Source organism: Oncorhynchus masou, chromosome 29 (assembly GCF_036934945.1).
Source record: "Oncorhynchus masou masou isolate Uvic2021 chromosome 29, UVic_Omas_1.1, whole genome shotgun sequence".
Lineage (NCBI taxonomy): Eukaryota > Metazoa > Chordata > Actinopteri > Salmoniformes > Salmonidae > Oncorhynchus > Oncorhynchus masou.
The window spans coordinates 10,342,185-10,353,982 of record NC_088240.1 but is presented as its reverse complement, the minus strand read 5'-3'; the positions used below and the strand labels follow the sequence as shown (position 1 = coordinate 10,353,982).

Sequence of the window (11,798 nt, the reverse complement as noted above, 5' to 3'; positions counted from 1 at the left end):
GTAAGTCGCTCTGGATAAGAGCGTCTGCTAAATGACTTAAATGTAAATGTAAATGTTCTGATGGGCTACGACACCTGAACTAAGCTCATGAAGTTATATTTTTCCAGAATCGATGGCTACATATCATACATTTAAACATCCAAAAATGGATTTAGCGACTGCGGATTGGACCTTTAATGTGAATACCCTTTCTGAACCCATGATCACCTGGACCAATTTACAAAGACATCCAAGATGAATATCACTACCATTATTACTCTGAGCTTGAGAGGAAAAGCCTTCCCTAACCTAACACGGTGCTGTTATTGCAAATAATAAAACGCCAACCCATTACCCCCGCTATGCTCCCATAAAGGTTAGAGCAATTCATTATTTGTTTTGCATGGCCGTTCCCCTCCTGATGTGTTTGAAATGGCCTCCCTAGGATTTGTGCTCACTGTCAGCACACACAGAGAGCAGGATATATACGACTGGGAAGAGCAGCCTTTCACCTTGAGGCAAAACAGAAACGGCTGTTGCTTGGAAACAGAAGAGGAATCCCATTCCATCATTCATTATGAACTATGTGGTATCCTCCCCAATACTGCTCACTGATAACACTCAGCCAGCCAGGCCATATTCAATTAGCCTCCAGCCCCGAGAGCTGAGCAGATGTATCAAACGTCCAAATGTCCTTGGAAGGAGACCTTCACGGTCATCTTAGATCAAGAGTGAAGCCATCAAGGATCTTCCTCCAAGCTCTAAGGGAAAAGGTAAACTTTTATAACATGTCAGGTTAGATTTTTGAGTGATCTGTTTTCATTCACTTTGGTAGCCAGCTAGCCCATCTATCATCAACTTAACTTGAGAATTGAGAAAAGTTTCCACAAAGTCTTTTGTCTCCATGTTGCCCAACAGTTCATTGCCACAACAGTGACATAATGGTGGGAACAAAAGTTATTTTCTTGTAGTGAAATGGGTTTCTGTATCAAGATACGGGTTGGGAGTACTGCATTATTATTTTAGGGAAAGAAATGCATCTTGATTTGAAGAACATTGGTAATGTCTAATTTCTGACTTATTTTAGACCAATACCTGGACTCAGTTGTTCGATGCTCCGTATTTTATCATTTTGAATTGTGTCAGCATTAATCATGACACTGTAGTCAATTTGCCATCAAGCTTTCTGACAACAGTCCATCTTGAGGCAATCACATTCTTATAGACGAGTAAGCTAACAACATCACGAAAACAATGCGCACGCTTTAATGGAGCAGAAATCCACTTGCTGTTGGGATTCTGGATGGCCAGATAGCTAGCAAAAATGAAGACAAGAAACTGGCATGTGGGGAATCGTAGGTGTCTCGTTTCAGCAAATTTGATCTTGTTCTTGATACCATGTCTTGTTTTGAGATGTTTTGAGTTGTCACGTCTATGCTAATATGGCTCAAATTTGCTAGCTAGTAAACCAACAACTGTAAAAATGTATTTGAGAGACAAAAAGTGCTCAGTGTGCAAATGTATTTGCGTTTTCCATAAACATTGGAGACAAAATATAGTTTGCATGTTGTTAACAATCTAAGCCAACCCCTTCTGTTTTGCCCCAAAGTTGTGCATGCGTAGATCTTGTTGCTAAACAACCAACCCGTCTGTCTATACAGAGGCAATTTAGAAAAAAGTCATTGCAAACATGGTCTGATAAAGGTCTATGCATCTTATAGTAAGACATCAAACTGGTGCCTCACTCTACACAAACACAACACCAGCACCAACACACAGAGATAGCAGATGGGCTGTCCGATCAAGTTTCCCTCAAATCCATCCATGAAAATATAAGGTGGCAGCTGGAGCATTCCTGCTGTTATTTCGGTTCAACCTTCGCTAAAGCAAGCAGAATTTAACCATTATTCTAGAGTGGAAACTCAGAAGACAGGTAGAATTGTCAGCGCCATTAAAAAGAAAAGTAAAAAAGTAACCTGATTAATATGGATTGGGGGACGAAGCTAAATGTTGAAGAATAAAGCCTAAAGACATTCCATATTATACCATTTCTTTATACACAAATGGGACTACAAAGGCTTCATGCTGCAATTAACATTCCAGCATGAATATCTGATTATGGTTCCAGGGTCAAATAGGTTAGGTTATTAAGGATCAAGATTGAAGAGAGTAACCCATCTTTAAAACATTCGATAGACTGCTATCAATATCATATAACTCTGAAATAAAGACATTACAGAGGATTTGGATCTTACATTGGGTGTAGTGTTTCAACCATTATCCAACAGCCTCACTGACCTATCATGGACCTAGGCCCCAATGAATTTTTTTTTTTTTTTTTCACCTTTATTTAACCAGGTAGGCTAGTTGAGAACAAGTTCTCATTTACAACTGCGACCTGGCCAAGATAAAGCATAGCAGTGTGAACAGACAACACAGAGTTACACATGGAGTAAACAATTAACAAGTCGATAACACAGTAGAAAAAAAAGGGGAGTCTATATACAATGTGTGCAAAAGGCATGAGGAGGTAGGCGAATAATTACAATATTGCAGATTAACACTGGATTGATAAATGATCATGTACAGGTAGAGATATTGGTGTGCAAAAGAGCAGAAAAGTAAATAAATAAAAACTGTGGGGATGAGGTAGGTGAAAATGGGTGGGCTCTTAACCAATAGATTATGTACAGAAATGAACTGCAGACAAATGAAGATGGTGCTAAACGTTAACTCAAGAGTGTTTACACTGCTAGATGTTAGCTATTTTAAAACTCACACACCCTCCAAGCTCTTGGGTATAACAGGTGCTGTAACCTGTTATAAATTATAGGTCTAACAGTTATTGTTTCTTTTGATTTTCTGTGCAAATTAAATACTGTTCATCACACCAGTTATGTCTCAATGAGGAAATGTGTAAATATCAAGTATGGACAAAATTATCCCACTTTGTGTAGACTTGGCCTGCACTCCTTTTGCAGTGACATAATTAGCTGCAGGGTCAGGGATATCTTCTGTGGACGCCTAAGAAAAGGTATTTACATAAACTGAACTACAGTGCAAAGTTTAGTACCATGTTGTTGTTATAGTCAGTGAGACTAGAGGGACTGGGAACAGGAAGGTCAAAGGTAAACAGTTGACCTGTGAGGCTTTTTGGTTCATGTTTTTACACACACACAAAACAATACTCTGGAGTTCTCTCCAATTAATTTCTAGGGTTTGTGATTTTCTTACCTTTTACTGATTAGAAGCTTTGCCACTTATAATTCTCTAGAGATAAACACACGGACAACATTTAATTTGAATAAAGAGTTGTACTTTAGGGAACATTTGTAGGAAAAGGGTTTCTGTCCTCTACTGTCCATCAGAGTAGGTCTAGTGATGAATAGAAGGACACCTGTTCTGCTAAATGTAAAAGGAGCTGTTTCATTGAATTTTATTTCACTCTTGTGACTATCTGAAGTCTTGTCCTAACTGTGTACTGTGAGGTTTGCCATTTCAAAGCATATGAACCACATTGAGTTGTCCATGTTTGATCGATAGCTCCGACTGTCACTAGCCTGGAAAAAAATGATGCTTTATTGAGAATGATTCATTATAGCAGACAATTATGATCAAACAATCAAATCAATCAAACTAGCTTTTCTCACAGTCCTCAAAGGTGACTTTCTCATAGACCAGGGATATTTACTTGTGTACAGTTTAATGTAATAGGTAATAAAGTATCATTCCTTTTCTCCCTCTGTATTGCACGGTGTAAGACGGTACTCAGGATATCAATGGTGCGTTGTTCTTGAAGAGAGTTTTCAGTGAGCTGGGTGACATGAACTGCATTCAGCAGAGGATATTGTTTGTGTTTCATTCCTCCTTTTATTAAATTAAACAAGATATTCAATTCCCGTTTGTAAACAACAGCTCAGTTTAATCTCTTGGTAAACTCTGCAAAAATAACAACTGTTGCTGGTTGTGGCCAAGCGAATCTAGAATTCTTCCCCTCATGGGAGATCAAACCAATAAAGCCACACAGAAGGCCAGAAAAGAGGAGAAACACTCAAAATGTGTTGACACATTGTACAAACAGTAAGCCAGACATTATATAAACAATGATAACCACTGCTCTTCAGTCTTGTTTTGTCCTGTACTATCTCTGTTAATGTTTAAAGGAGCACTCAATTTGTGGTAAGCAGTGAGGATGGCACTATCTGTCATACTTGCTGTCATCGTGGAAATGACCGGACCAAAGTGCAGCATGGTGAGCGTACATTTATTTTATTGGTAAATGTCGACAACAAAACAAAGAAACGACCGTGAAGCTTACTTAGGCTATAATGCCACCAACAAAGACAACTACCCACACATACAAAAGGAAAAAAGGCTGCATAAGTATGATTCCCAATCAGAGACAACGATAGACAGCTGTCCCTGATTGAGAAACATAGAAACCAAGAACATAGCGTTTTCCACTCAAGTCACACCCTGACTAACCAAACATAGAGAATAAAAAGATCTCTACGGTCAGGGCGTGACACTATCACTTGTTTGTTTTCATTTGAGAGGACTGGGAGGAGAGGGGTTGCGCCCTGATTGTTGTAAATCAAACAATGATAGTGTTTTATGTGTTTATTTCATTGGATAATGGATTTGTTGTGCAACCACAGGAAAGAAAAGCTTCTAAGTGTCTTCAAGTTTTATTTGTCAGTGATGTTGTCCACAGGAGGTTGGTGGTATCTTAATTTGGGGAGGACTGGCTTGTGGAAATGGCTGCAGTGGTATATGTGGAATGGTATAAAATACATCAAACATACGGTTTCCATGTGTTTGATGACATTCCATTCACTCCATTTTTGTCACGACTTCCACCGAAGTCGGTTCCTCTCCTTGATCGGGCGATGTTCGGCGGTCAGCATCACCGGTCTTCTAGCCATAGTCGATCCACTTTTCATTTTCCATTTGTTTTGGCTTGTTTTCATTTCCCTCATTAATCGTTGTGTATTTAACCCTCCGTTCCCCCCATGTCTCTGTGTGGTATTGTTTGTTGTAAGTGCTTGTGCACATGTTGACTGGTGCGCGTCGGGTTTTGTACCCATGTTGGTTTATTCTTTATGCCGTTGGTTTTGATATTAAACTGCTCCGGCTATTACCTAGTTCTGCTCTCCTGCGTCTGACTTCGCTGCCACCAGTCACGCACCCCTTACAATGTTGTCCATTATTATGAGCAGTTCTCCCCTCAGCAGTCTACTGTTATGTAATATGTATTTAATTGATAAAACCTAATCATCTACTTTTTTTATAAACATTATGGTGTTGTTGTTACAAAATGAGCAATTTGTACATTTATGCAGGCTACACTACACTTTGAAGCTTGCATTGTGTCAGACACAATGTAGGGTTCGCGTTACATTGTTATTTTGAACTCCTAATAATTTCCACATAAAAAATTCCTTCTGCATGGAAATATCCAATCAGCGTAGCTAGCTCAGTCACTATAAATAACCCATTTCCCATTTTGTTTTGAAATATGTGTCAGTTGTTGTTCTCCCCGAGACTGAACCAGTGGGACTCTAAACGTCTGCTGTCTCTGTTTTCCCATCCTCCATTTGCTACCTGTCACACTCATAATCCAACAACATGACTAATGAAGTAAATAACGGAATACTTTTTTTCAGTTGCTGGAAAGGCTGAGAAGATGAAAAGAAGCAGGGAGGTGAAAGTTGAAAAAGGTTGTTTCCTCAAGATGTCTGCCATGTCTCATAGAAATGGATTAGCGAAATGAAGCGGTGGGAGAGGGAGCAGAATGGAGAAGTGGAAGAGATAGCAGAATGGAGGAGTGGGAGAGGGAGCAGAATGGAGGATTGGGAGAGGTAGCAGAATGGAGGAGTGAGAGAGGTAGCAGAATGGAGGAGTGAGAGAGGTAGCAGAATGGAGGAGTGAGAGAGGTAGCAGAATGGAGGAGTGAGAGAGGTAGCAGAATGGAGGAGTGAGAGAGGTAGCAGAATGGAGGAGTGAGAGAGGTAGCAGAATGGAGGAGTGAGAGAGGGAGCAGAATGGAGGATTGGGAGAGGTAGCAGAATGGAGGAGTGGAAGAGGTAGCAGAATGGAGGAGTGAGAGAGGTAGCAGAATGGAGGAGTGAGAGAGGTAGCAGAATGGAGGAGTGAGAGAGGTAGCAGAATGGAGGAGTGGAAGAGGTAGCAGAATGGAGGAGTGGAAGAGGTAGCAGAATGGAGGAGTGAGAGAGGTAGCAGAATGGAGGAGTGAGAGAGGTAGCAGAATGGAGGAGTGAGAGAGGTAGCAGAATGGAGGAGTGAGAGAGGTAGCAGAATGGAGGAGTGGAAGAGGTAGCAGAATGGAGGAGTGAGAGAGGTAGCAGAATGGAGGAGTGAGAGAGGTAGCAGAATGGAGGAGTGAGAGAGGTAGCAGAATGGAGGAGTGAGAGAGGTAGCAGAATGGAGGAGTGAGAGAGGTAGCAGAATGTAGGAGTGAGAGAGGTAGCAGAATGGAGGAGTGAGAGAGGTAGCAGAATGGAGGAGTGAGAGAGGTAGCAGAATGGATGATTGAGACAGGTAGCAGAAGGGAGGAGTGAGAGAGGTAGCAGAATGGAGGAGTGAGAGAGGTAGCAGAATGGAGGAGTGAGAGAGGTAGCAGAATGCAGGAGTGAGAGAGGTAGCAGAATGGAGGAGTGAGAGAGGTAGCAGAATGCAGGAGTGAGAGAGGTAGCAGAATGGAGGAGTGAGAGAGGTAACAGAATGCAGGAGTGGGAGAAGTGAATGAAAATCGTATCTAAATTCCCTCATTTTCGACCGATCTCTCTTTAACAGAAATCCCCATGCTGCCCTGTAGGGCAACGGGAGCCGTGGATAGAGAATGTCATTTTGAGCATGAATGAACCACACTAATTACCTCGAAGTGAATAGGCGATGGGGAAACATCTATGATAATTGGATGAATGTGGAGCCTAAGTATTTCTCAGCATGCATCACCCCTTCCTCTGCTCATATTAACTAAAGCACATTCCAACTGAACAACCGGAGACAAGAACCATAATCACTTGAATCAATGTTGTTTCCACATCATTAAAAAAAAATAAGTTTTTTGCGATGATTTTGGATTGGCAAAAAGGTAATCAATTTAAGGGAATTTCGGCTTTTTTTCACCCAACTTTTCACCTAAACCTATTGACAGGATACTCAATTACATGTCAGTCAGAACTTAACGTTAAACTGACTTCTGTGCCCACTGGGATGGATTTTCTCCCGCCTCCAGGAAGAGGTCTGGAACTGGAACTAATGAATTGAGTCAATAAACTCTCCAGGCCGCTGCTTTATAATAAACAGGACTCACAGTGGGGGCCTCTTGGGACGCAAGGGAAATGCACACACTGTATAATATGGAAATCTGGACTGATGAACTCTGTGCCTCCAGAAGAGGATGTGTATCCAACTGTGCCTGGATTGGCCCTGTGAAATCCAGCAACAAATGAAAAGTGACTTGAAGATGAAAATTTCAAGAGGTCAACCATAGGAAATTAATAGAAACTAACTGTATACCACAGGCAGTATGCATTGATAGGAAAAACTGCAATGTATAGCTCTATGCAGCTCTATACTGCTCTATACAACTCTGTACTGCGCTATACTGCTCTATCCTGCTATATACAGCTCTATACTCCTCTGTACTGCTCTATACTGCTATACACAGCTCTGTACTGCTTTTTACTGCTCTATACAGCTCTATACTGCTCTATACTGCTATACACAGCTCTGTACTGCTTTTTACTGCTCTATATGTCATGTCTTATTATGTCTGTTCCTGTCCTTTCTCTTCACTCTGTCTCTCTCTGCTGGTCTTATTAGGTTACCTTCTCTGTCTCTCCTTCTTCAGCTGTTCTACATCTCCCCTAACTAGCTCATTCATCCTTTCCCACCTGTTCTCTCTTTCTCCTCTGATTAGGTCTCTATTTCTCTCTCTGTTCCTGCTACTTTCAGTGTCAGATTCTTGTTTGTGTTTTTCATGCCAGAAGCAAGCTATCGTCTCGTTTGCTTCCACCTTGTCCTATCCTGTCGGAGTCGGCCTGGCAGGTGCATCCTGCACTATACAACGTCGGAAGAGGATTTATGCCATTCCTGTTTTTTCATTAAAGAACTCTGTTTTCTGTTAAAACCGCTTTTGGGTCTTCACTCAAGTACATAACAGAAGAATCTGACCAGGAATGGACCCAGCGGCTCCGGACCCTTTTCACTCCGCCGTCGAGATCCAGGGAGCGATGCTAGGCAGACATGAGGAGGAATTGTGTCATGTCTTGTTATGTCTGTTCCTGTCCTTTCTCTTCACTCTGTCTCTCTCTGCTGGTCTTTTTAGGTTACCTTCTCTGTCTCTCATTCTTCAGCTGTTCTACATCTCCCCTAACTAGCTCATTCACTCTTTCCCACCTGTTCTCTCTTCCCCCTCTGATTAGGTCTCTATTTCTCTCTCTGTTCCTGCTACTTTCAGTGTCTGATTCTTGTTTGTGTTTTTGATGCCAGAAGCAAGCTGTCGTCTCGTTTGCTTTCACCTTGTCCTATCCTGTCGGAGTCTGCCTGGCAGGTGCATCCTGCACTATACAAACGTTCTTTTTGTTCCATTGACAACGTTGGAAGAGGATTTATGCCATTCCTGTTTTCATTAAAGAACTCTGTTTTCTGTTAAAACCGCTTTTGGGTCTTCACTCAAGTACATAACAGAAGAATCAGACCAAGAATGGACCCAGCGGCTCCGGACCCTTTTCACTCCGCCGTCGAGATCCAGGGAGCGATGCTAGGCAGACACGAGGAGGAATTGTCTGCTGCTCGACATGCCGTTGAGACCCTGGCCGTCCAAGTCTCCGACCTCACAAGACAGGTTCACCAACTCCACCTCGATCCACCGCCCACTTCCAGGGTTTCCGAGTCTCCGGGCCCAGGATCAACAACCCGCCGTGTTACTCTGGGGAGCCCACTGAGTGCCGCTCATTCCTCACTCAGTGTGATGTGGTGTTCTCTCTCCAGCCCAACACTTACTCCAGGAGCGCAGCCCGCATCGCCTACGTCATTTCTCTCCTTACCGGACGGGCGCGTGAGTGGGGCACGGCAATCTGGGAGGCGAGGGCTGAGTGTATTAACCAGTATCAGGACTTTAAGGAGGAGATGATACGGGTTTTTGACCGTTCTGTTTTTGGGGAGGAGGCTTCCAGGGCCCTGTCTTCCCTATGTCAGGGGAATCGATCCATAACGGATTATTCTATTGAGTTTCGCACTCTCGCTGCCTCTAGTGACTGGAACGAGCCGGCTTTGCTCGCTCGTTTTCTGGAGGGTCTCCTCGTCGAGGTTAAGGATGAGATCCTCTCCCGGGAGGTTCCTTCCAGTCTGGACTCCTTAATAGCTCTCGCTATTCGCATAGAGCGACGGTTTGTTCTTCGTCGCCGAGCTCGTGGAAAGGAGCTCGCGTTCTCCGTTGCTCCCCTCTCCACATCACTGCCACCTGCCGCATCACTGCCACCCTCCTCCGCCGGCTCGGATGCTGAGCCTATGCAGCTGGGGGTATCCGCATCTCGGCCAAGGAGAAGGAACGGAGAATCACCAATCGCCTCTGTCTCTACTGCGGCTCCGCTGGTCATTTTGTCACCTCATGTCCAGTAAAAGCCAGAGCTCATCAGTAAGAGGAGGGCTACTGGTGAGCGCAACTACTCAGGCCTCTCCTTCTGGATCACGCACTACCTTTCCGGTCCATCTCCGCTGGCCCGGTTCATCTGCTTCCTGCAGTGCCTTGATAGACTCTGGGGCGGAGGGCTGTTTTATGGACGAGACCTGGGCTCGGGAACATGACATTCCTCTCAGACAGTTAGGGGAGCCCACGGCCTTGTTCGCTTTAGATGGTAGTTCTCTCCCCAAGATTCAGCGTGAGACGCTGCCTTTAACCCTCACTGTCTCTGGTAATCATAGCGAAACCATTTCTTTTTTAATTTTTCGTTCACCTTTTACACCTGTTGTTTTGGGTCATCCCTGGCTAGTGCGCCATAACCCTTCTATTAATTGGTCTAGTAATACTATCCTATCCTGGAATGTTTCTTGTCATGTGACCTGTTTAATGTCTGCTATCCCTCCTGTTTCCTCTGTCTCTTCTTCACAGGAGGAGCCTGGCGATTTGACAGGGGTGCCGGAGGAGTATCACGATCTGCGCACGGTGTTCAGTCGTTCCAAGGCCACTTCTCTCCCTCCACACCGGTCGTATGACTGTAGTATAGATCTCTTTCCGGGAACTACTCCCCCCCGGGGTAGATTATACTCTCTGTCGGCTCCCGAACGTAAGGCTCTCGAGGATTATTTGTCTGTTTCGCTCGACGCCGGTACCATAGTCTCCTCCTCCTCTCCCGCCGGAGCGGGGTTTTTTTGTTCAGAAGAAGGACGGGTCCCTGCGCCCATGCGTGGATTATCGAGGGCTGAATGACATAACAGTTAAGAATCGTTATCCGCTTCCTCTTATGTCTTCAGCCTTCGAGATCCTGCAGGGAGCCAGGTTTTTCACCAAATTGGACCTTCGTAACGCCTACCATCTCGTGCGCATCAGGGAGGGGGACGAGTGGAAGACGGCGTTTAACACTCCGTTAGGGCACTTTGAATACCGGGTTCTTCCTTTCGGCCTCGTTAACGCTCCAGCTGTCTTTCAGGCACTAGTTAACGACGTCCTGAGAGACATGCTGAACATTTTTGTTTTCGTTTACATGGACGATATCCTGATTTTTTCACCGTCTCTCCCGATTCATGTTCAGCACGTGCGACGCGTCCTCCAGCGCCTTTTGGAGAACTGTCTTTATGTGAAGGCTGAGAAGTGCACTTTTCATGCCGCCTCTGTCCCTTTTCTCGGTTCCGTTATTTCCGTTGAGGGCATTAAGATGGACCCCGCTAAGGTCCAGGCTGTCATTGATTGGCCCGTTCCTAAGTCATGCGTCGAGCTGCAGCGCTTTCTGGGCTTCGCTAATTTCTATCGTCGTTTCATCCGTAATTTCGGTCAGGTGGCAGCTCCCCTCACAGCCCTTACTTCTGTTAAGACGTGCTTTAAGTGGTCCGTTTCCGCCCAGGGAGCTTTTGATCTTCTTAAGAATCGTTTTACATCCGCACCTATTCTTGTTACACCTGACATCTCTAGACAGTTTGTTGTTGAGGTTGACGCGTCAGAGGTGGGCGTGGGAGCCATTCTTTCTCAGCGCTCTCTCTCTGACGGCAAGGTCCATCCTTGCGCGTTTTCTCTCATCGCTTATCGCCGTCAGAACGTAACTATGATGTTGGTAATCGCGAACTGCTCGCCATCCGCTTAGCCCTAGGCGAATGGCGACAGTGGTTGGAGGGGGCGACCGTTCCTTTTGTCGTTTGGACTGACCATAGGAACCTTGAGTACATCCGTTCAGCCAAACGACTTAATGCGCGTCAGGCTCGTTGGGCTCTGTTTTTCGCTCGTTTCGAGTTTGTTATTTCTTATCGTCCGGGCTCAAAAACACCAAACCTGATGCTTTATCTCGTCTCTTCAGTTCTTCTGAGGTCTCCACCGACCCCGAGGGATTCTCCCTGAGGGGCGTGTTGTCGGGTTGACTGTCTGGGGAATTGAGAGGCAGGTAAAGCAAGCACTCGCTCACACTCCGTCGCCGCGAGCTTGTCCTAGGAACCTTCTGTTCGTTCCCGTTCCTACTCGTCCGGCCGTTCTTCAGTGGGCCCACTCTGCCAAGTTAGCCGGCCACCCCGGCGTTCGGGGTACGCTCGCTTCCATTCGCCAGCGTTTCTGGTGGCCCACTCGGGAACGTGACGCGCGTCGA

The 11,798-nt window shown here is 44.8% G+C and overlaps 1 protein-coding gene across 1 annotated transcript in view; it reads left to right on the top strand.

The window, feature by feature from the left end:
- Nucleotides 1-649: 649 nt before the first annotated feature.
- Nucleotides 650-11,798, top strand: part of LOC135518971 (PTB domain-containing engulfment adapter protein 1) — a 224,257-nt gene continuing 213,108 nt past the window's right edge. The window contains exon 1 of the mRNA XM_064943961.1: nucleotides 650-752. The gene's annotated coding sequence lies outside the window, so the exon portion shown is untranslated. The remainder of the gene's footprint in view (nucleotides 753-11,798) is intronic.